Source organism: Heterodontus francisci, chromosome 34, assembly GCF_036365525.1.
Source record: "Heterodontus francisci isolate sHetFra1 chromosome 34, sHetFra1.hap1, whole genome shotgun sequence".
In the NCBI taxonomy this organism is placed as follows: domain Eukaryota; kingdom Metazoa; phylum Chordata; class Chondrichthyes; order Heterodontiformes; family Heterodontidae; genus Heterodontus; species Heterodontus francisci.
The window spans coordinates 28,109,450-28,135,968 of NC_090404.1; the positions used below are offsets into that span (position 1 = coordinate 28,109,450).

Here is a 26,519-nt window from a genome sequence, read left to right on the forward strand (position 1 = left end):
GCACAGACAGCTCTGTCAGAAGCTGAGGTGAAAGGAGTTCCAGAAAGCTATTATATGGCAAATGGGGTTTTGAGGAGGAAATGGAGACCACCTCATAGACCTGCCACAAAGACTGGACAGTTGTTGAACAGATAGTGGTACCACCTAAATATAGACAAGGATTATTAAGGTTAGCACATGACATTCCTTTTGCAGGACATAGGGGAATTCGGAAGACCAAATCACACATAAGCAAACATTATTACTGGCCAGGTCTTACAAAGGATGAGACACAATTTTGTAGGACATGCCATACTTGTCAAATGATGGGAAAACCACAACCTACCATAAAACCAGGCGATGAAGTATTGGTGTTGTTGCCATCACAGGGAGAACCAGTGAAAGTATGGTTCAGTGGCCCATATAGAGTGATCAAAAGAGTGGGTAAGGTAGATTACTTGATTGACACCAAGACTGCTGGAAGAACTGGTTGTGTCACATTAATTTGCTCAAACCATATTACCGCAGGGAGGAGGATAAGTCAGTGCAGGTATGTCAGGTAATCAGGACTGTGGAGAAGGAAAAGGATAGTGAGGATGAGGCAGAAGTAGGCCGAGGAAATTCTCAAATTGAACCTCCATCTGTCCCATCAGCGAATGCAGAATGGCGAGGAAAATTAAACCATAGGCTTTTACATCTAGAGGCAAAACAGCGTGAAGTCCTAACCAGGGTTTTCACAACATTTCAAGAAGTTTGTAGGGATAATCCAGAATGTACAACCTTAGCCACACATGATGTGGGTTTAGGGGGACCCATTCCTTTAAAACAGCATCCTTGTGGCTTAGGTCCAGACAGACAGGCCCAAGTGGAAGCAGAGGTACAATGGAGGCTGAAGGGCAGCTTAGATGAACCTGGTCAGGACAGCTGGAATTCGCAGATGGTCTTGATGACTAAACCTGGTGGGACAGCTCAAACCTGCATAGACTGTAGAAAAGTCACTGTAGTAAAGAAGGCAGACTCTTACCCAAATTCTAATTTAAAGGACTGTAAGGACAGAGTGGGCAACACAATGTGTCTTAAAGAGACAGATGTGTTGGAGGAATACTGTCAAATTCCTTGGACACCCAGGGTAAAAAAAAAAATCCGCTTCTGTTACACCGGACAGGGTTTTCCAGTGTCAAGTGATGCCACATAGGTTAAGGGGTACTCGAGAAACTTCTAGTGAACCCAGTAGTGGTCAGTGCTGCTAGCTGTATAGTTCACCTGGCTTGAGGTGATGGATAATAGGGACACTTGGAAGGAAAACACGAAACAATTGGAAGACTATGCTTGTAAATTTGAAATGAGTTAATTGGAACAACCTTTTGAAAATTTAAAGCTGAAACGTTCTGATGGAACTTGTTGCTGTAGTCTTAATATTTTAGAAAAGTGTATGCCAGTAAATGCGTAGAAAGTGTGTTAGCGTTTTCTCAATTTGTATATTTTTTACCTATTGTAATGAAATGCATTTCAGGAATGGCGTTTCATTCCACAAGGGGCAAAGGTGTCATGGTCCTGTTGTTTTTTTTTCTCTCGGGAATATGTGGTGTGTCTTTAAGGCTGGAAAAGGAGCCATATTGCTTTAAGAACCAGCAAGCCTCAGGAGTTAGAGAAAATGCATTTTGGTTGCCATTGGATCCAACCACATGGAGAACGAACCAACCAGCTTCAGAGAATGCATCCTGGTTATCTGGCAGCAGCCATTCAGGGACCCAGGACCAGATATACAATGCTGTAATTATCTTTTAAACTGGCTTTTTAGTTGAAGACAGTTTGTTCTAACAGAACACAGACAGATAGCTGGTGTCAGCACCTGAAAGAAGAGCTGTCAGCCATTTAAACTGAAGGACGAGAATTTAGTCTGTTTAATTATCTCAAAATTATAAGAAAGTCAAGCCAAAACAGAGATCTCTGGTAATTTAAACTGAAGGAAGATAAGTTAGACTGTGACAATGAAGAACTTTTTTCCCCCCATCGGCCGGCTGTGAGGACTTCAAGCAACATTGGACTGTAAATTTGCAAGGACTCTAATTTTTTCTATTTTAAATGTTGTTTATATCTTCATCGTATTTAAGAATTTAGTTTTGTTAATTAAACAGTTAATTTGTTGATTTAAAGACACCTGGTTTGGTTAGTATCATTTGGGGGTTAACAGATGGTACGATGTGGCTGGGTCTTTAATTTGGAAAGTTTAAAATGATATGTTAGGCTATCTGTGGAGGGACGGGATTGAATTAACAATGCATTTCTCCCACCACAATCAGAATCGTATATTTTGACTGAGGGTTTTGACTGGAGCGGTCGGTCGTAACATCTACCATGAGTCATGATATTTAAAAACAAGCATTCTATCTATAGAGGCACCACATTTGCAAAAGTTAATCAGGTTACTTTCCTCTTTTGTTCTTGTAGGTAAATAATTGTCTGAAAGGAAATTGGGTCGGGAGTATCACATGCTCCGAATAGAATGTATGTGATATTCCTGTCCACTTAAGTTAATGGACAGCAAATTGGACAGTCTGTATAACTGGCATTCAATCCTCCCTACCTGGTTTGCTTTCTGCTTCGTTCAGGTGATTATGTCATAGCACAAAATAAGAAAAATTGCCCCCACTTATGTTCAAGTTTCTGGATTGTCAATGTCTCTCAGATGTTTACTTTTTATGAATTTATATACCTACTGATTTGTGCACATCACTTACCAAGGCACCAGAACGTGCCATCTGGTATGCTTGTATATGATGTTGCTTTCATTACGGTTGACACGGCTTCACAGAACACATTTTACATGAGAAATCTATAAATAGGCAGAAGCAGGACATTGAGAACATGAAACTCTGTACAACCAATGATCAGTTTTCAGGCAAGTCTCATGAAATTTTATTGAGTACAGTGCAATTTTATTCATTACATATGCAAAATTGTACAAAATTCCCATTACTCAACCAGTTTGCTTCAATAACAGTGCCATATAAAGGACCACCCGGCATCGACCGAGGCACTGGAAACGACAGCGGCCCTGAGGACCCTGCAAAGTCCTCCTTACTAACATCTGGGGGCTTGTGCCAAAGTTGGGAGAGCAACAACCTGACATAGTCATACTCACGGAATCATACCTTACAGACAAAGTCCCAGACACTGCAATCACTATCCCTGGGTACGTCCTGTCCCACCGGCAGGACAGAGCAGCAGAGGTGGTGGCACAGTGGTATACAGTAGGGAGGGAGTTGCCCTGGGAGTCCTCAACATCGACTCCGGACCCCATGAAGTCTCATGGCATCAGGTGAAACATGGGCAAGGTAACCTCCTACTGATTACCACCTACCGCCCTCCCTCAGCTGATGAGTCAGTACTCCTCCATGTTGAACACCACTTGGAGGAAGCACTGAGGGTGGCAAGGGCACAAAATGTACTCTGGGTGGGGGACTTCAATGTCCATCACCAAGAGTGGCTCGGTAGCACCACTACTGACCGAGCTGGCCGAGTACTAAAGGACAGAGCTGCTAGACTGGGTCTGCGGCAGGTGGTGGGGGAACCAACACGAGGGAAAAACATACTTAACCTTGTCCTCACCAATCTGCCTGCCGCAGATGCTTCTGTCCATGACTGTATTGGTAGGAGTGACCACCGCACAGTTGTGGTGGAGATGAAGTCCCGCCTTCACATTGAGGAAACCATCCATCGTGTTGTGTGGCACTATCACCGTGCTAAATGGGATAGATTTCAAACAGATCCAGCAATGCAAAACTGGGCATCCATGAGGCGCTGTGGGCCATCAGCAGCAGCGGAATTGTACTCAACCACAATCCGCAACCTCATGGCCCGGCATATCCCCCCCCCACTCTACCATTACCATCAAGCCAGGAGAGCAACCCTGGTTCAATAAAGAGTGAAGGAGGGCATGCCAGGAGCAGCACCAGGCATACCTCAAAACGAGGTGTCAACCTGGTGAAGCTACAACCCAGGACTACTTGCATGCTAAACTGTGTAAGCAGCATGCAACAGACAGAGCTAAGCGATCCCATAACCAACAGATCAGATCTAAGCTCTGCAGTCCTGCCACATCCAGTCGTGAATGGTGGTTGACACTGAAACAACTAACTGGAGGAGGTGGCTCCACAAATATCCCCATCCTCAATGATGGGGGAGCCCAGCACATCAGTGCGAAAGATAAGGCAGAAGCATTTGCAACAATCTTCAGCCAGAAGTGCCGAGTTGATGATCCATCTCGGCCCCCGCCTGAAGTCCCCAGCATTACAGATGCCAGACTTCAGCTAATTCGATTCACTCCCCGTGATATCAAGAAACGACTGAAGGCACTGGATAGGCTATGGGTCCGGACAATATTCCGGCAATAGTACTGAAGACCTGTGCTCCAGAACTTGCCGTGCCTCGAGCCAAGCTGTTCCAGTACAGCTACAACACTGAAATCTACCTGGCAATGTGGAAAATTGCCCAGGTATGTCCTGTACACAAAAAGCAGGACAAGTCCAACCCAGCCAATTACCACCCCATCAGCCTACTCTCAATCAGTAAAGTGATGGAAGGTGTCATCAATGCCATCAAGTGGCACTTGCTAAGCAATAACCTGCTCAGTGACGCTCAGTTTGGGTTCCGCCAGGGCCACTCAGCTCCTGACCTCATCACAGCCTTGGTTCAAACATGGACAAAAGAGCTGAACTGGTGAGGTGAGTGACTGCCCTCGACATCAAGGCAGCACTTGACCGAGTATGGCATCAAGAAGCCCTAGCAAAACTGGAGTCAATGGGAATCAAGGGGAAAACTCTGTTGGTTGGAGTCATACCTAGCGCAAAGGAAAATGGCTGTGGTTGTTGGAGGTCAATCATCTGAGCTCCAGGACATCACTGCAGGAGTTCCTCAGGGTAGTGTCCTCGGCCCAACCATCTTCAGCTGTTTCATCAATGACCTTCCTTCAATCATAAGGTCTGAAGTGGGGATGGTCGCTGATGATTGCACAATGTTCACCATTCGCGACTCCTCAAATACTGAAGCAGTCCTTGCAGAAATGCAGCAAGACCTGGACAATATCCAGGCTTGGGCTGATAAGTGCCAAGTAACATTCGCGCCACACAAGTGCCAGGAAATGACCATCTCCAACAAGAGAGAATCTAACCATCTCCCCTTGACATTCAATTGCATTACCATCGCTGAATCCCCCAATATCAACATCCTAGGGGCTACCATTGACCAGAAACTGAATATGAGTAGCCATATAAATACCGTGGCTACAAGAGCAGGTCAGAGGCTAGGAATCCTGCGGCGAGTAACTCTCCTCCTGACTCCCCAAAGCCTGTCCACCATCTACAAGGCACAAGTCAGGAGTGCGATGGAATAATCTCCACTTGCCTGGATGGGTGCAGCTCCAACAACACTCGAAGCTCGACACCATCCAGAACAAAGCAGCCTGCTTGATTGGCACCCCATCGACAAACATTCACTCCCTCCACCACCGATGCACAATGGCAGCAGTGTGTACCATCTACAAGATGCACTGCAGCAATGCACCAAGGCTCCTTGGACAGCACCTTCCAAACCTGCGACCTCTACCACCTCGAAGGATAAGGGCAGCAAATGCATGCGAACATCAACACCTGCAAGTTCCTCTCCAAGTCACACATCATCCTGACTTGGAACTATATCGCCGTTCCTTCACTGTCGCTGGGTCAAAATCCTGGAACTCCCTTTCTAACAGCACTGTAGGTGTACCTACCTCACATGGACTGCAGTGGTTCAAGAAGGCAGTTCACCACCACCTTCTCAAGGGCAATTAGGGATGGGCAATAAATGCTGGCCTGGCCAGCGACGCCCACATCCCATGAATGAATTTTTAAAAAATTACATGATTCTTTGTCAAAAAATTTCAGACATTTTTGTCTTCAACTAATTTTTAGACCTTTTGGTCTTTGGCCACTCTCATCCCCTGCATTTGTTACTTGTTTTGTGAAATACTCTTCCTATTAGTGCTCAACTGCTGGATAACTCTGATTACATTTCTATGTGTTTATACATGTTTATAAAGTGTCTGTGTGCCCAGATATAACTAAGTTGTGATCTGTAACCAATAAATGATGTTCCCAGCATGACTTGTAGTCTGGTATCTTGGTGATTTGTCGAGAAAGATTTAATTCACTCACTCAGCAGCTTGAGAGGAACCAGACTGAGGTTTAATGAACATAAGAAATAGGAGCTGGAGGAGGCCATTTGGCCCTTCGAGCCTGTTCTGCCATTCACCAAGATCATGGCTGATCTTCTACTTCAACTCCACCTTCCCGCACTATCCCCATATCCCTTAATTACCTCAGTACCCAAAAATCTATCAATCTCTGTCTTAAATATACTCAACGACTGAGCATCCACAGCTCCCTGGGGTAGACAATTCCAAAGATTCACAACCCTTTCAGTGAAGAAATTTCTCCTCATTTCAGTCCTAAATGACCGACCCCTTATCCTGAGACTGTGACCCGGTGTTCTAGATTCCCCAGACAGGGGAAACATTTTCTCAGCATCTACCCTGACAAGTCCCTTAAGAATTTATTATGTTTCAGTTGGATCACATCTCATTCTTCTAAACTCCAGGGAATATAGACCTAGTCTACTCAATCTCTCCTCATAGCGAGAGATGGAGCAGAGTGGGGGTGCTGCAGCAGAGTGGTTTTGTTATTGGACAGGTAATCCAGAGGTCTGGACTAATGAGGCAGAGACATGAATTCAAATCCCACCACAGCAATTTAGGAATTTAAACTCAATCAATTAAATAAATCTGGGATATTAAAAAAAACCTAGTATCAGTAATGGTGACCATGAAATTACCAGATTGTCCTAAAAACCCATCTGGATCATTAAGTTTTTTTAGAGAAGGAAAACTGCCGTCCTTACCCGATCTGGCCTATATGTGACTCCAGACCCACAGTAACGTGCTTGACTGTTAACTGGCCTATGAAACGGCCGAGCAAACCAGTCCTTTATATTCAAGGAGGTGGCTCACCACCACCTGCTCAAGGGCAATTAAGAATGGGCAATAAATATTGGCCTTTCCAGAGCTCCCACATTCTGTGAATAAATACAACAATCGTCTCATGCCAGGACCCGGACGAGAGAACCTTCATCGCATTCCCTCAAGGCAAGTTTATCCTTCCTTAGGTAAAGAGAGCAAACTGCACACAGTACTCTAGGTGGGGCCTCACCAATGTTCTGTATAATTGTAGTAAGATTTCTTTACTCTTATACCCCAATCCCTTTGTTGCAAAAGCTAACATACCATTTGCCTCCATAATTGCTTTCCGTACCTGCATGTTAACTTTGTGATTCATGTACAAGGACACCAGGTCCCTCTGAATGCAAACATTCCTCAGTCTCTCACCATTCATAAAAAAACTCTTTTATTTTTCCCGTCAAAGTGGATGACTTCACACTTTACCACACTGTATTCCATCTGCCATGTTACTGCCCACTTACCCAACCTGTCTATATCCCTCTGCAGTCTGTTTGTGTCCTCCTCACTGCTTACTTTCCCACCTAACTCTATCATCAGCAATCCTGGATACATTACACTCAGTCCCCTGTTACAGACAGGTAGGAAATGGGGTGACTGGCTTCCACTTTTCACCTCCCAACTGACCACAGATAGTGTTTTTGTTAAACTAGTGTTTCAGCCTCTGAGTGTTTTGAGGGTCAAATAAACAGATCAACAACAGGTTTTCTCGTAGGTTTAAAGAAAGACAGATAACTCTTTTCCACAATAACTAAATTGTTTGCAACCTTCACTCACGCACATTCACACACAAACACACATAAGGATAGATAGATAGAAAGGAAAAGGTAAGATGCACTTAAAGTCCAAAGTGACACAAGAGTTTTGTGGTCTTTTCAAAGGTGCAGGCCTGGATGTTTGTAGTCTTGATCTTGAAGTGTTGCAGACTTCTGGGTTACCTCCGCTGGTGGGGAATTCAGTCATTTTGCAATTTCTATCTGCTTCAGTTGTTCAAAGATGCTTTCAAACTGTTTTTGCAGGCAGGATACCTTTGTTTAGCTGGTCAGCCTCACAACTTCTCTGGCTAGAAATTTGGACTTCAGTCTCATACGAATTAGAAGCAGGAGCAGGCCACTTGGTCCCGCGAGCCTGCTTAACCATTCAATAAGATCATGGCTGATCTGATTGTCACCTCTACTCGATGTTCCCGCCTACCCCCAATAACCTCTCATCCCCCTTGCTTATCAAGAATCTATCTACATCTGCCTTACAAAGGCATTCAAAAGGGGAGATTCAAGGGGTTTAGAGTAAACATGTTCCCACAAAGTAAAAGGGAGAGGCAGCCAAGTCTAGAGCCTCATGGATGTCAAGGTGCCTACAGGGTAAGATAAGGCAGAAAAGGAAAGCTTACGTCTGACACCAACAACTCGATGCTACAGAAAGTCGAGAGGAGTCTAGAAAGGGGAGGGGTGAAATAAAAAAGGAAATTAGGAAAGCAAAGAGAGGACATGAAAGAATATTGGCAAGCAAAATCAAGTTGAACCCAAAGATGTTTTATCAATATATTAAGAGTAAGAGGATAACTAAGGAGAGAGCAGGGTCCATGAAAGACCAAAATGGTGCTGATGTGTAGGAGCGGAAGATATTGGTAATGTTCTTAACGAATACTTTGCTTCCCTCTTCACAAAAGAGGGGGACAATGCAGATATTGTAGTTAATGAGGAAGAGTGTGAAGTATTGGATGTGATAAACATAGGGAGAGAGGAAGTATTAATGTATTTGTGTAATGTATTAGTAATAATTAATGTATTAGGATCCTTGAAAGCCGATAAATCACCAGGGCCAGATGAAATATACCCTAGGCTGTTAAAAGAAGCAAGAGAGGCAATAGCAGAGGGTCTGACCATCATTTTCCAGTCCTCACTCGATACAGATGTGCTGCTGGAGAATTGCTAACATTGTACCTCTGTTTAAAAAGGGAGTGAAGAATAGACAGTAGTGGGCAAATTATTGGAATCTATTCTGAGAGACAGGATAAACTGTCACTTAGAAAGGCACAGGTTAATCAAGGATAGTCAGCAAGGATTTGTTAAGGGAAGATCTTGTTTGACCAACTTGATCGATTATTTTGAAGAAGTAACAAGGAAGATAAATGAGGGTAGTGTAGTTGATGTGGTCGACAAGGATTTTAGCAAGGCTTTTGACGAGGTCCCACATGGTAGACTTGTAAAAAAAAAAAAAATCCCATGGGAACCAGCAAAATGCAGCAAGGTGGATACAAAATTGGTTCATTGGTAGGAAACAAAGGGTAATTGTTGATGGGTATTTTAGCGACTGGAGGGCTGTTTCCAGTGGCATTGTGCAGGGCTCAGTACTGGGTCCCCTGCTTTTTGTGGTATATATTAACAATTTGTACGTAAATGTAGGCGGCATGATCAAGAGGTTCATGGATGACACAAAGATTGGCTGTGTGGTAGATAGCGAGGGAGATAGCTGTAGGCTGCAGGAAGATATTGATGGTCTGGTCAGATGGGCAGAAAAGTGGCAAATAAAATTCAACTTGAAGTGTGAGGTAATGCATCTGGGGAGGTCAAACAAGGCAAAGGAATACACGATTAATGGGATAATACTGAGAAGTGTAGAGGAAGTAAGGGACCTTGGAGTGCATGTCCACAGATCCCTGAAGGTAGCAGGACAGGTCGATAAGGTGGCATATGGAATCCTTTCCTTTATTAGCCGTGTATAGAATATAAGAGCAGGGAGGTTATGCTGGAACTGTATAACTCATTGGTTAGGCCACAACTGGAGTACTGTGTGCATTTTTATTTTGAGATACAGCACTGAAACAGGCCCTTGGGCCCACCGAGTCTGTGCCGACCAACAACCACCCATCTACACTAATCCCATATTCCCGACTACATCCCCACCATTCTCCTACCTACACTAGGGCCAATTTACCTATCAACCTGCAAGTCTTTGGCTGTGGGAGGAAACCGGAGCACCCGACGGAAACCCACACGGTCACAGGGAGAACTTGCAAACTCCGCACAGGCAGTACCCAGAATTGAACCCAGGTCGCTGGAGCTGTGAGGCTGCGGTGCTAACCACTGCGCCGTTCTGGTCACCTCATTACAGAAAGGATGTAATTGCACTTGAGAGGGTACAGAGGAGATTTACAAGGATGTTGTCAGGACTGGAAGAATGCAGCTATGAGGAAGGATTGGATCGGCTGGGGTTGTTCTCCTTGGAACAGAGAAGGCTGAGGGAAGATCTGATTGAAATGTACAAAACTTTGAGAGGCCTGGATAGAGTGGAGGTAAAGGGTCTATTCACCTTAGCACAGAGGTCAGTGATGAGGGGGCATAGATTTAAAGTGATGGTAGAAAATTTAGAGCGGTGATGAGGAAAAACACTCTCACCCAGATGGTGGTGATGGTCTGGAACTCACTGCCTGAAAGGGTAGTTGAGGCAGAGACCCTCAACTCATTAAAAAGGAGTCTCGATATGCACCTCAAGTGCTGTAAACTTCAGGGCTATGGACCAAATGCTGGAAGGTGGGAATAGAATAGGTGGATTGTTTTTCAGCCGGCACAGACACGATGGGTCAACTGGCCACTTTCTGTGCCTTAAACTTTCTATGATTCTACAAATATTCAAAGACTCTGCTCCCACCGCCTTTTGAGGAAGAGAGTTCCAAAGACTCATGACCCTCTGAGAGAAAGAAATTCTCATCTGTCTTAAATGGGCGACCCCTTATTTTAAACAGTGACTCCTCGTTCTGGATTCTCCCAAAAGAGGAAACATCCTTTCCACATCCACCCTGTCATTCCCCCTCAGAATCTTGTGCGTTTCAATCAAGTTGCCTCTTACTCTTCTAAACTCCAGCAGATACAAGCCCAGCCTGTCCAAACTTTCCTCATAAGACAACCTGCCCATTCCAGGTATTAGTCTAGTAAACCTTCTCTGAACTGCTTCCAACACATTTACACCCTTCCTTAAATAAGGAGACCAATACTGTACACAGTACTCCAGTACTGAAGCATAACCTCCCAACTTTTGTATTCAACGCACCTCGTAATAAATGATAACATTCTATTTATTTTCCTAATTACTTGCTGTACCTGCACACTAACCTTTTGGAATTCATGCACTAGGATACCCAGTTCCCTCTGCATTTCAGCGCTCTGCAATCTCTCACCATTTAGATATTATGCTTCTTTTTTATTCTTCCTGCCAAAATGGACAATTTCACATTTTCCAACATTATACTCCATTTGCCAGGTCTTTGTTCACTCACTTAACCTATCTATATCCTATGTAGCCCCCTTATGTCCTCTTCACAAGTTACTTTCCTATCTACCTTTGTGTCATCAGCAAATTTAGTAAGTATACCTTTGGTCCCTTCATGCAAGTCATTTATATAAAATGTAAAAAGTTGAGGCCCTAGCACAGAATCCTATGGCACACCACTCATTACATCTTGGCAACCAGAAAATGACCCATTTATGCCTACTCTCTATTTCCTGTTAGCTCGCCAATCTTCTATCCATGCCAAAATTTTACCCCCTGCACCGTGAGCTTTTATTTTCCACAATAACCTTTGATGTGGCACCGTATCAAATGCCTTCTGGAAATCTAAGTACAATACATCCACCGGTTTCCCTTTATCCACAGCACGTGTTACTTCTTCAAAGAACTCCAATAAATTGGTTAAACATGATTTCCCTTTCACAAAACCATGTTGACTCTGCCTGATTATCTTGAATTTTTCTAAATGCCCTGCAATAACATCTTTAATAGTAGCTTCTCACATGTTCCCTGTGACAGATGTTAAGCTAACTGCTCTGTAGTCTCCTGCTTTCTGTCTCCCTCCCATTTTGAATAAAGGAGTTACATTGGCTATTTTCCAATCTCATGGAACCTTCCCAGAATCTAGGAAATTTTGGAAAATCATAACCAATGCATCAACTATCTCACTAGCCATTTCTTTTAAGACCCTAGGATGAAGCCCACCATGACCCGGGGACTTGTCAGCCCGTAGCTCCAACAATTTGCTCAGTACCACTTCCCTGGTGATTGTAATTTTATTGAGTTCCTCCCTGCCTTCTGTTTTCTGATTTACAGCTATTTCTGGGATATTACTTGTATCCTCTATGATGAAGACCGATGCAAAATACCTGCTCAATTCATCTGCCATCTCCTTATTTTCCATTATTAATTCCCCAGACTTACTTTCTATAGGATCAACGCTCACTTTGTTAACTTCTTTTTAAAATATCTATAGAAACTCTTACTATCTATCTTTATATTTATCTCCAGCTTTCTCTCGTACTCTAATTTTTAACTCCTTATTAATCTTTTAGTCGTTCTTTGCTGCTTTTTATATTCTGTCCAATCTTCACACCCGCCACCCATCTTTGTGCAATTATCTGTTTTTTCTTTGGTTTGATACTATCTTTAACTTTTTTAGCTAACCATGGATAGTGGGTCCTCCCCTTGGATTTTTTCTCATTGGAATGTATCTATTTTTTGTATTCTGAATTATCCCTTTAAATGTCTGCCACTGTATCTCTATTGAACTATCCCATAACCTACTTTGCCGGTTTACTTTTGCTAGCTCTGTTTTCATGCCCTCGTAATTAACCTTATTTAAGTTTGAAGTGCTAGACTTAGAGCCACATTTCTCTCCCTCAAACTGAATGTAAAATTCGATGGTATTATACTCGCTGCTGCCTAGTGGCACCTTCACTATGAAGTCATTTATTAATCCTATCTCGTTGCACAATACCAGGTCTAGTATAGCCTGCTCTCTGGTTGGCTCCAGAATGTGCTGTTCGAAGAAACTATCCTGAAAACATTCTATGAACTCCTCATCTAGGCTGCCTTTGCCCAACTGATTTTTCCAGTCTATATGTAGATTAAAATCCCCCATGATTATCTCCGCACCTTTCTGACAAGCACCCATTATTTCTTCCTTTATACTCTGTCCTACCTTATGATTACTATTAGGGTTCCTGTACACCACTCCCACAAGTGACTTCCTGCCTTTATAATTTATCATCGCTACCCAAACCGCTGCTACATCCTGGTTTCCTGAACGTAGGTCATCCCTTTCTATTGTGCTAATACCATCATTGGTTAACAGAGCCACCCCTCCACCTTTTCCTAGCTTCCTGTCCTTTCTAAATGTCATGTACCCTTCAATATTCAAGTCACAATCCACGCCATCCTGGAGCCATGTCTCTGTAATGGCTATGAGATCGTACTTATTTATTTCTATTTGCACGATCAGTTTGTCGTTTTTGTTTCGAATGCAACATGCATTCAGATACAGAGCCTTTAGTTTTGTCCTTTTATTATTTTTGTAACCTCCAGCCTTATCTGATTTTATTTTTAGATTTGCAATCACTGTCCCTTCCTGTCAAAGTCTGTATCATTTCCCATATTAATACCTTTCTCTTTTGCCTTGTCTCTACTCTTTGATTTACCACATCTTCTCAAATTTGATCCCTTGCCCCACTACTTAGTTTAAAACCCTCTCTAATTCCCTAGTTATGTGGCTCACGAGAACACTGGTCCCAGCACCATTCAGGTGTAGGCTGTCCCAATGGTACAGCCCCCACTTTCCCCGGTACTGGTGCCAGTGCCCCATGAACTGGAATCTACTTCGACCACACCAGTCTTTCAGTCACGCATTCATTTCTTTAACCCTTAAAATTCACTCTCAACTCCCTGCTTCTTACCATGCCCTCCAGCAGCACTCAGTACAGACCAGTCTCTATCTCAGAGAAAAGTCTCATCAGCTTGGTTTTGGTCATGTGATCAAAGAATGTTTTCCCCTGCAAGGTTTATACAATGTCTTTAAACGTGCACCATTGTTAAAAATGGGGTTTGAAGATGGCTCATTATGATACCGTGGTGTTAGGTCACACCTATTATTTTGCTTTTGAATCCACAGTCTCCCTCTCTGCCAGGGTCTTTGATAACTCAATTGTTGAAGATAGGAGCCACTTTACTTTGAATTGCCTGTTTCCCATTTTAATGTCTTCCCAGGGCTGGACCAGATGTGATGATGGGTTTTGGTCTCCAACAGCCCAGATGTATTTTGTATTACAAGAGGGGAGTCACCTGACCCCTACCCAATCTTGTCTGCAGCAATGTGTCCATGTTTTGGAGTTTAACTCACCAGTTCATTTTTTATAGTTCATAACTGCTCCTGTTCACTTCATTTTTTATCCTTGCTCCTTCTGTGAGCGTAATAGCTGAATCTGGCTGGGTTCAGTTCGACACTCACTGGTTCCCCTCTCTCTCCTCCCCTGAAGGTGCTGACTCTGACTGGGTTCAGCTCTACACTCACTGGTTCCCTTCTCTCTCCTCCCCTGAAGGTGCTGACTCTGACTGGGTTCAGTTCTACACTCACTGGTTCCCCTCTCTCTCTCTCTCCTCCCCTGAAGGTGCTGACTCTCACTGGTTTCCCTCTCTTTCCTCCCCTGAAGGTGTTGACTCTGACTGGGTTCAGTTCTACACTCACTGGTTCCTCTCTCTCTCCTCCCCTGAAGGTGCTGACTCTGACTGGGTTCAGTTCTACACTCACTGGTTCCCCTCTCTCTCCTCCTCTGAAGGTGCTGACTCTGTCTGTGTGTACGTGCTCTCCCCTCCTCCGACACTCTGGCCCTCCCTGTCCATTGTAACATCTCCCAGTTCTGGTGATGGGCTCTCACTGACCACTCATCATTTCTCCTTCTTATGCAGCTGCTTCCTGAATGTCACCATTTCATATAATCATACAGCAGAGAAGGAGGCCATTCGGTCCATCATGTCTGCACTGGCTGTCTGAAAAAACTATCCAATTAGTCCCACTCCCCTACACTTCCCCATAGCCTCGGAAAATTTCCCCTCTGAAGTTTTTATGCAATTCTCTGTTGAAAGTTATTATTGAATCTGCTTCCTCCACCCTTTCAGGCAACGCGTTCCAGATCAGAACAACTCACTGCCTAAAAACATTTCTCCTCACCTCCTCCCACTGGCTTTATTTGCCAATTATTTTAAATCTCTGTCCTCTGGTTACTGACCCTCCTGCCAGCGGAAACAGTGTCTCCCTCTCTACTCAATGAAAATCCCTCATCATTTTGAACATGTCTGTTAAATCTCCCCTTAACATTCTCTGCTCTCAGGAGAACAATCCCAGCTTCTCCAGCCTCTCCAGAGAACTGAAACCCCTCATCCCTGGTATCATTCTCGTAAATCTCCTCTGCACCCTCTCCAAGGCCTTGATTCTTTTCCAAAGTCTGGTGCCCAGAATTGGACACAATACTCCAGCTGAGATCTAACTAGTGATTTATAAAGGTTTAGAATAACCTCCTTGCCTCTGTACTCTAGGCTTCTATTTATAAAGTCAAGGATTTGTTCTGCTTTTTAAACAGCTTTATCAATTTGTCCTGCCACCTTCAAAGATTTGTGTACAGACACCCCCAGGTCTCTCTGATCTTACGCTGTTAAAACTGTAATATTTAGTTTATATTGCCTCTCCTTATTCTTCCTTCCAAAATGCATTATTTTACACTTTTCTGCATTAAATTTCATCTGCCATGTATCTGCCTATTGCACCTGTTTATCAATATCCTCCATGATCTAGTACCATCCTTCTCACTCTTTTCTGCTCCTCTGTCATTGACAGACGTTCCCTGACCAGTCCCAATTTCTCCTCTATTTACAGACGATCCCTGAGAGTTCCCAGCTCTTGCTGTTCCTCCTGAAGTTTGCCACTTACACTGCGCTTTCTGGCCGGGGTGAACCCGGGAGCCGCTCCCCACGGGATTTATTAACCTGCTCCTTCCATGCCTCTTACCTGCCAGCTCACAATACCCGGCTGATTGAAGGCAGCTGTGGACCAATAGGAAGGGTGGGGCGGAGCTGGCGGACTGAGCAGGCAGGTGGTCCTCCAACCAATGAGTGACTGACGGGCGGGGCTGAGTCTGCATCTCCCTCATTGGCTGAAACTCTGCATCATTTTGAAAGCTGATTTCTTTCAGAATCCAGGAACAAACTGGCCCTTTTCTGTTGTGGCTTCAAACAGATGAAAACCTGTGGATGTGGAGCAAACATTTCAACATTTGTTAGTGAAATGGATTCATTCAGGACAGACAGCAGGGATTATTTCAGGAAATAACACAGTGCAGTGATTGTTTCTCTTTGAACTCTTCCCTTGGAGAACAGTGTGAATTAGTGGAAGGATTCACAGGCTGTTTAACACTCCTTCCATGACTGGAACCATTTGATTCCAGCTGATCTGTTGGTCAGTCTTTAACTGGGAGAGTTTGATGAGCTCCCACAGCTCACACAATGGGTGTGGACGGTCACATTCACCAGACACGGCTATGAACTCCCCGTAAATCCAACCCTCTGATTTCTGTTTTGTAACCATCTTTCCATCCATTCTGCTGCCTGGTCCTTCACTCCACACAGCCTGATCTTGGTCACCTTGCAGATTGTACAAACTGTTATGGATAGCAAGCTGGTTACAAAACAGAAAACAGAGAGTCAGGGTTAAGAGTAGCTACTCAGACTGGTGGAAGTTGGGAAGTGGTGTTCCATTGGGATCGGTGCTGGGACCACTGTTAATCACCATTTACATAAACGGTTTAGACTCAGGAATCGGAAGTACAATTTCAAAATTTGTGGAAGACACCAAATTGGGAGATAGAATTCCTCCAGCGGAAAATTGAGACAAAATGCACAAAGATATTACTAAACTTGCAGAATGAGATTGTAATTGGCAAATGAATGTCAATATAGATAAATGTGCTGTGATGAATTTTGCTGGGAAGAATAAGGACACCACATACTACTTGTAAAATAAGAGTTTAAATGGGGCAGAGGAGCAAAGGGATCGAGGATGGGTACAGATACACAGACCAATCAAAGTAGCAACACAGGTTAATAAGGCCATAAAGAAGCAAATAAAGAATGAGGGTTCATTTCTCGAGGGATAAGATTGAAAATAAATGAATTTGTGTTAAACTTGTATTGAACCTTGGTTAGTTCACAGTTGGAGAACTGTGAATATTTCTGGTCTCCATATTATAAAAAGGATATGGAGGCACTGGGAAAAGGTGTAAAGAAGATTTGCAAGGTGATCTTAGAACTGAGAGGATAAACTTATCAGGAAAGGCTGAACAGGCTGGAGCTCTTTTCTCGAGATAAAGGAGATGGTTGATGGGTGATCTGATAGTCTTTAAGGTTATTAATAGGTTATACAGGGTGGACATAGAGGAAATGTTTCCACTTGTGGGTGATTCCATAACTAGTGGTGATAAATATCAGATAGTCAGTAATAACTCCAATAGGGAATTCAGGGGAAACTTCTTTATCCAAAGAGAGGGAAGAATGTGGAATGCACTACCACAGGGAGTAGTTGAGGTGAATAACAGAGATATATTTAAGGGGAAGCTGGATAAGTACATGAGAGAGAAAGGAATAGAAGGATATACTGATCGGGTTCGATGAATTGTTCACCAGCTTCTTTTCCAAAGATCTCTCAGCTTCTCGAATGGCTGCTTTGGTCTCCCTCAATTGTGGGTGATATTTGTCCCTATTCTCCTGGAAACAGAATCCATCTTGTTCCAAACTGGGTTCAATGTAAGATAGTTAAGGGAGTCAGGCATCATTCATCCCTAGATCTATGCTGACAGGTAAAACCCCAGACAGATCCTTGGTAAGGATTTCTCTGGTTCCTTGCCATGTATTTGTCAGAATACTGAAACCCAGCTTTCTTACAGTCCACTCCGGAAGGCCCCATTCCCAAGAATCATTCCCACGACACAAGTGCCAGGCAATGACCATCTCCAACAGGAGAATCTAACCATCTACCCTTGATATTCAACAGCATTACCATTGCTGAATCCCACACCAACATCCTGGGGTTACCACTGAACAGAAAATTAACTGGACGAGCCACAGAGTTATACAGCACCAAAACAGGCCCTTCGGCCCATCGTGTCTGTGCCGTCCATCGAGCACATACCTATTCTAATCCCATTTTCCAGGCCCGTAGCCTTGTATGTTATGGCGTTTCAAGTGCTCATCATACTACATACTGCTCATAAGTGCACATAAATACTGTGGATACCAGAACAGGTCAGAGGCTGGGAATTCTGTGGCGATTGACTTACTTCCTGAATCCCCAAAGCCTGTCCACCATCTACAGGGCACAAGTTAGAAATTTGATTGAATCCTTTCCACTTGCCAGGATGAGTGCAGCTCCAACAAGACTCAAGAAGCTCGATACCATCCAAGACAAAGCAACCTCCATAACTGGCACCCCATCTACCAGCTTAAACATTCACTCCCTCCACCACCAGCGCACAATGGCAGCAGTGTGTAACATATACAAGATGCACTGCAGCAACTCACCAAACCTCCTCCCACAGCGCCGTTGGACTCTGTGACGTCTGCCACCTACAAGGGAAAGGGCAGCAGACACATGGGAACACCATGACCTGCACGTTTCCCTCCAAGACATACACCACCCTGACTTGGAACTATATCACTGTTCCATCACTGTCGTTCGGTCAAAAACCTGGAACTCCCAAAATCTCCCAAGGCCATCTGTTAGTGAGTATAGAAGTAGGAAAACGCTCCAGATGAATGCGTGGCTGGAGAGATGGTGCAGGAGGAAGGGCTTCTGATTTCTGGGGCATTGGACCGCTTCTGGGGAAGGTGTGATTGTGCAAAACGGACAGTCTGCACCTGAACAGCACTGTGACAAATATTCTTGCAGGAAGGTTTGCTAGTGCTGTTGGGGATGGTTTAAACTAGTTTGAAAGAGGATGGGAACTTGGGCACAGTCATAGATAGGACAATTTCAGGGCAGGGAACAGCAGGCAGAAAATCAGTGAGTGATTCTGAAAGACAGAAAAAGCAAAGGTTAAAAAGTGTGCAGCACAGGAGCTTGGCAGTGTTAAAGGGTATTTATTTAAATGCAAAGAGTATAGTAAATAAAGCTGATGAGCTGAGGGCACAGATAGACACATGGCAATGCAATATCATTGCTATAATGGAAACTTGGCTGAAAGAGGGGCAAGAATGGCAGCTCAACATCCCTGGATATCGAATTTTCAGGAGGGATAGAGAGGGAGATTAAAAAAGGAGGGGTGTAGCATTATTAGTTAAAAAAATCAATAACAGCTGTGAGGAGGGATGATCTGTTAAATCAATCTCAAACAAGGCCTATATGGGTGGAGCTCAGAAATAAAAAAAGGAGCAGCCACACTACTAGGAGTGTACTATAGACCCCTAAATAGAGAGAGCGAGATAGAACAATATGTAGGCAAATTTCTGACCGTAAAAACTAGAGGGCAATAATAGTTGGGGATTTCAACTAACCCAATATCAACTGGGATACAAACAGTGTGAAGGGCACAGAGGGGATAAAATTTTTGAACTGCATTCAAGAGAACTTCTTTAGCCACCATGTAACAAGCCCAATGAGAGGGGGTGCAATTCTAGGTTTAGTCTTCGGTAATGAAGCTGGGCAAGTGGATGAAGTAGCAGTGGGTGACCATTTTGGAGGTGGTGACCATAATACAGTTAGTTTTAGCATAATCATGGAAAAGGACAGAGACAAAACTGGAGTAAAAGTTCGAAATTGGGGGAAGGCAAAGTTTACGAAACTGAGAGATGACCTGGCGAGGTTCAAAAGCAAGCTACTACAGCCACAGTGTCGACATGTCCCCACAAAGATAAAGGGTGGTACTGCCAAATCTACAGCCCCCTGGTTATCTTGAAGCTTACAGGGTAAGTTAAAGCAGAAAAAGAAAGCTTCTGACGATCACAAAAATCTTAATACTTTAGAAAGCCTAGAGGAGTATAGAAAGTCTAGGGTGAAGTAATAGAGTAAGTTAGAAAAGGAAAGAGAGGACATGAAAAATTATTGGCAGGCAAAATCTGAAGATGTTTTATCAGTACATTAAGAGGAAGAGGATAACTAAGGAAAGGGTAGGGCCTATCAGAGATGTACAAGGGAACTTATGCATGGATGCAGAAGATGTGGGCAGGGTTCTTAATGAGTTTTTTGTCTGTATCTTCACAAAGGAGAGGGTCGATGCAGACATTGTAGTTAAAGAGGAGGAGTGTGAAATATTAGATACAATAAGCATAATGAGAGAGGATTGACGTCCTTGAAAGTGGATAAATCGCCAGGGCCAGATGGATTGCATCCCAGGTTGTTAAAGGAAGCCAGGGAGGAAATAGCAGATGTGTTGAGGATCATCTTCAAATCTCTGCGAATGTTGTACAATTGTTAAAAAGGGTGTGAGGGATAGGCCAAATAATTATAGGCTGGTCAGTCTGGGTTTTATTAGAATCAATTCTGAGACAGGATAAACTGCCACTTAGGCACAGATTAATAAGGGATAGTCAGCATGGATTTGTTAGGGGAAGGTCATGTCTTACTAACTTAATTGAGTAGTTTAAGGAAGTAACAAGGAAGATTGATGAGGGTAGTGCAGTGGATGTGGTCTACATGGATTTTAGTAAGGCATTGACAAGGTCCCACATAGCAGACTGGTCAGTAAAATGATACAGGGAATGTGGTAGGTTGGATCCAGAATTGGCTCAGGGACAGGAAACAAAGGGTAGTAGTTGACGGATGTTTTTATGAATGGAAAGCTGTTTCCAGTGGCATTCCACAGGGCTCAGTGCTGGGTCCCTTGCTGTTTGTGGTGTATATTAATGATTTGGACTGAAATGTGGGAGGCATGATTGGGAAATTTGCTGATAACACAAAAATTGGTTGTGTAGTTGATAATGAAGAGGATAGCTGTAGACTCCAGAATAATATCAATGGTTTGGTTGAATGGATGGAAACGTGACAAATGACATTCAATCCAGAGAAGTGTAAGGGAATGCATTTGTGGAGGGCAAATAAAGTAAGGGAATACACAATAAACGGGAGGGTACTGAGTGGAGTAGAAAAAGTCAGAGACCTTGGAGTGCATGTCCACAGGTCCCTGACAGGTAGGATAGAGTGAAGACGACGACATATGGAAGGAATGCTTTCCTTTACTGACCTCTACTGGTATAGAATATAAGAGCAGAAGAATGCTGAGTCCAACTCTTGGTCTCATTGGTTTAGGCCATCTTTGTCAATAATCGTACACTGTGCATCGACACTCAGCTATTCTGTGACCTTGTCCTATCAACACCTTCTCTTTTGTTATCTCTTGCCCCACTCCCACTATACTTGCTTAAAATCTTTTACATTTCTTATATTTGCCAGTTCTGAAGAAGGGTCACTGACTTGAAAAGTTAACTCTGATTCTCTCTCCACAGATGCTGCCAGATCTGCTGAGATTTTCCAGCACTTTCTGTTTTTATTTCAGATTTCCAGCATCCGCAGTAGTTTGCTTTTAAACTCATTAAGAACCCTGTCCGCATCTTCTGCATCCATGCATAAGTTACCTTGTACATTTCTGATAGACCTTACCCTTTCCTTAGTTATCTTCTTGCTCTTAATGTACTGATAAAACATCTTTGGGTTTTCCTTGATTATACCTGCCAATATTTTTTCATGTCCTCTCTTTGCTTTCCTAATTTCCTTTTTTACTTCAGCCCTGCACTTTCTATATTCCTCATGGCTTTCTAAAGTATTTTTTGTGACTAGTAAGCTTTCTTTTTCTGTTTTATCTCACCCTCTTATGCTTCTAGATAACCCAGCCTATCTCTCCTGAACGGTCTGGCCCTAATTTTTAGACTATGCCCCCTAGTTCTAGAGTCTCCAACTAGTGGAAACGGTTTATCTTTATCTAGCCTGTCTTTTCCTGTTAATATCTTGAAGACTTTGATCAGATCATCTCTTAACCTTCTAAATTCAAGCGAAAACAGGCCTAATTTGTGTAATCTCTCCTCGTAACTTAACCCCTGTAGTCCAGGTACCATTCTCGTAAACCTACGTTGCACTCCCACCAAGGCCAATATATCCTTTCGAAGGTGTGGTGCCCAGAACTGCTCACAGTACTCAAGTAGGGTCTAGCCAGGGTTTTGTACAGCTGCAGCATAACTTCTGTGTCTTTATACTCCAGTCCTCCAGATATAAAGGCTAGCATTCCATTAGTCTTTTTGATTATTTTCTGCACTTGCTCGTGGCATTTTAAAGATCTATGCACCTGAACCCCCAAGTCTCTTTGGACATCCATTGTACTTAACCTCTTCCCATTTAGAAAGTACCCTGCTCTATCCTTTTTTGGTCCAAAATGGATAACCTCGCACTTGTCCGCATTGAAATCCATCTGCCAGTTTTGCCCATTCACCTAGTCTGTCAATATCTCCTTGCAATTTTATGCTATCACCTAGACTGTCTACAATGCAACCTAACTTTGTATCATCAACAAATTTGGATATATGACTTACTATGCCATCATCCAAATCGTTAATGAATAATGTGAATAATTGATGCCCCAACACAGATCCCTGCAGGACACCACTAATCACATCCTGCCAATCGGAGTACTTACCCATTATCCTCACTCTCTGTCGTCTACCACTCAACCAACTTCCTAACCATGTCAATAATTTGCCCTCAACTCCATGGGCTTCTACCTTAGTTAACAGTCTCTTATGTGGGACTTTATCAAATGCCTTCTGGAAGTCCATGTAAATGACATCCATAGACATTCCCCTGTCCACTACCTTAGTCACCTCTTCAAAAAATTCTATGAGATTTGTCAGGCATGACCTTCCCGTCATGAATCCATGCTGGCTGTCCCTGATTAACTGAAATTTTTCCAGGTGTTCAGTCACCCTATCCTTGATTATAGACTCCAGCAACTTGCCCACCACAGATGTCAGGCTAACTGGTCTGTAATTTTCTTGGTTCCCCCTTACACCCTTCTTAAAAAGTGGAGTGACATGTGCAACTTTCCAATCCAGAGGGACCACTCCTGAATCTAGGGAACTCTGTCAGACTGTAGTTAGGGCATCTACAATGTGCTCCCCTACTTCCTTTAACACCCTCGGAAGGAAACTGTCAGGTCCTGGGGATTTCTCACTCTTTAGTTCCATTAATTTCCTTGTTACTGATGTTTTACTTATGTTAATTGTATTAAGTCCCTGTCGGCTTTAATCTTTTTCAGGACTTCCGGCAAGTTATCCTCCTTTTCGGCTGTAAATACTGAGGCAAAGCAATTGTTCAACATGTCTGCCATTTCCCCATTATCAATGACAATATCTCCAGTTTCAGCTTTTAGTGGGCCTACATTGCTCTTGACCACCCACTTTCCCTTTATGTAACTAGAAAATTTCTTATTGATTTTAACGTCCCTGGCAAGTTTCCTTTCATAATCTCTTTTAGTAGCTCTTATAAGCTGCTTTGTGACCCTTTGCTGGTCTTTGTATCGATCCCATTCGGCCAGATCTGTGCTGCATTTTTGTGAGTCCTTTCTTTTAGTTTTATGCTATCCCTAATCTCTTTGTCCTTTGATGTTACACTTTATTAATCTTTATTTCCTCCAAAAGAGTTGGAAATCTGGCGGCCGTTAACCCCGGGCCTGTCACCGGGAGAAGCCCCGCTGCCGCCGCCCCACTCGGTGCAGACGCGACACCGGGAGCTTCTTATTGGGGGGTGTTGAGGCCTACACCGGGTGTTTCTGAAGCCGGCGGACACTTACCGACTGCAGTTGCGGCTCGCAAACGCCGCGCCTTGAGGTACCTGAGGCATCCTGCAGCCACCTCAGACCTGACAGCTCAAAACGTCATTTGATTGACGGCAGCCCCAGACCAATAGCAGGAGGGGGTGATGCAGGAAAATGGAAAGGGGGGGGGTGGGGCCGGCCGCACCCTGCCGCTCGCCGCGCCCCCTCGCTTGCTCCGATTGGTTGGAGGACCGTCAGCCTGCTCGGTCCTCCAGTCCCCTCCCCTCCTCTTTCTATTGGTCGTCAACGTCCGTCAATCAGCCGGGGTGGGCGGGAGTTGCGAGTTGAGCATGCGCGGCGGCCGGGGCTGAGGAAGTACGGTTCCAGCAGGTGAGAGGGAGGCGGGTTAATAAAGCCCGGGGCTCGCAGGCTGCAGACAATCTAAACAGCGAGATCACAACAAATACAGATGCTGTCAGACTATTGCAACAAGTCAAAGTCTAGCCCAGTGTTACCTTTCCCTCTCCGTGTGTCTGCTCCCTGACTGTCTCTGCCTCTCTATTTTGGGAAAATAAAGGTGAGGGACAGATTTGACATTATCTAACATTGGTTGGACAGCATTAAAGGGCTGAATGGCCTCCTCCATCTGGTTCCTGTGCCAACCACTGTTTCTATGTGTCTGTTCAGGGGGAAGGGTCACCAGGCTCAAGTTTTGAATCCCTGTGTACTGATGGGGCTGAGGGGACATGAGAAACCCCTTTCTGCAGCGAAGGATATGAATGGACTGGGATCATCTTGTGTGTGAAGGGACAGAATGCCAAAGAACCTCTGCAGGCCCTGGCTCTATGTCAGCCTCTCTGTTTCGCTGGACGTGAAATAAAGATGCAGGCATTTGGAGACATTTTGTGTTTGGTGTATTTTATAGATTCACAGCTGGACAGGAATTAAAGCAAATTAAAGAATTAGATGGGGTCTGTTCACGGGGGGTGGGGGAAATTAGACAGGGTCCTTTCCAGGTGGGGAGGAGTGGGGGGGGGGGGGGCGGGAAATTGGATGGGGTCTGTTCACAGGGAGGGAGGAATTGGACAGGGTCCGTTCACAGTGTCATGCAGACCCCCACCTGCCAAGAATGAGGCTTATTAATTTTGTCATTTGAACATTGATTTTAAACTGTTGCTGGAGCAAGGTTGAAAATACTATTTACATACTAATAGACAGTGCTTGTGGAGACAAAGGACCACTCCCTGACACGTTCAACCCACAATGGACTTTGAACACCAGACATTGAAGGTGAGGAAGCTCACATTCCAAGATGACTGCTAAGATGGCCGAATCCACAAACAGATGTTGTCAAACCAGCTAGTCACATGACTAACCTGCTGGGTAACCTGAGTTTTTTGGAATTGTACAGACAGTTTGAGAAGGGAGAGACTGTTTGCTCCTGGACTGAGAAGACCTCTCCTGAGTGATCCCATGTCTTTCTCATGGAACTCCAAACCCATTGAAGACACGTGAACCTCAAGAGAGAAAAGTCTCCTACATCGAACAAGGTTTAAGAAGAATACTGGGCCCCAATAAAAAGAAAGACCTACCTGCGATCGAGGACTCTACAGCGAGCTCGAAGAGCAGTAACCAAAACCATCTTCAGATATTGCCTCAAACGTTTCCACTTTATTTCTTCTCTTTTCTGTCTCTATCTGCATGTGTGTATTGTGTATACATACTAGTGTGGGCACGTCTCATATCCGTAGACATTAACCAAATTAGAGTTTAAGTTTTATGAAGTTTAACCTTTCTTAAAACATAAGAAAACCTGTTTGGCTGGATTGTTTTCCTTACAATTGGAAAGCAGTGAACCAGGATTCACCAGGGGGGAGCTATGAACACGGTGTTTAAAATCAGACCCTGTTACGGTAAGACCAAGTGAAGGCTGAAAGGGAAACCTAGACCCCTTCTCTCCTGGTCATAACAAGGGGGGCGGGGGGGTGGAATTAGACAGGGTCTGTTCATGGCGGGGAGGGGGGTGGGAATTGGACAGGGTCCATTCATACGAACAGATGAATTAGGAGCAGGAGTAGGCCACTCGGCCCCAAGAGCTTGCTCTGCCATTCTGTAAGGTCGTGGCTGATCTGGTTGTAAACTCAATTCCATGTTCCTGCCTACCCTGATAATCTAGCACCCTCTTGCTTATCAAGAATCTATCTACCTCTGCCATAAAAATAGTCAAGGACTCTGCTTCCACTGCCTTTTGAGTAAGAGTTCCAAAGACTCATGACCCTCAGAGAAAAAATTTCCCCTCATCTCTATCTTAAATGGGCGACCCCTTATTTTTAAAGTGACCCCTAGTTCTGGATTCTCCCACAAGAGGAAACTTCCTTTCCACATCCACCCAGTCAAGACCCCTCTTGTGTGTTTCAATCAAGTTGCCTCTTACTCTTCTCAACTGCAGCAGATACAAGCCTCGCCTGCCCAACCTTTCCTCAAAAGACAACCCGTCCATCCCAAGTATTAGTCAAGTAAACCTTCTCTGAACTGTTTCCCATGCATTCACATCCTTCCTTAAATAAGGAGACCAATACTGTACACAGTATTCCAGATGTGGTCTCACCAGTGCCCTGTATAACTGAAGCATAACCTCCCTACTTTTGTATTCAATTCCCCTTGCAATAAACAATAATATTCTGTTAGCTTTCCTAATTACTTGCTGTACCTGCATACTAACCTTTTGTGATTCATGCACTAGGACACCCAGATCTCTCTGCATCTCAGAGTTCTGCAATCTCTCACCATTTATATAATATGCTTTTTTAATCTTCCTGCCAAAATGGACAATTTCACATTTTCCCTCATCATACTCCATTTTCCAGATCTTTGCCTACTCA

At 44.0% G+C, this 26,519-nt stretch overlaps 1 pseudogene; it reads left to right on the plus strand.

Moving 5' to 3' along the window:
* LOC137348771 (zinc finger protein 208-like) overlaps positions 1–26,519 on the plus strand; it is a 133,293-nt pseudogene that overhangs the window by 6,521 nt on the left and 100,253 nt on the right.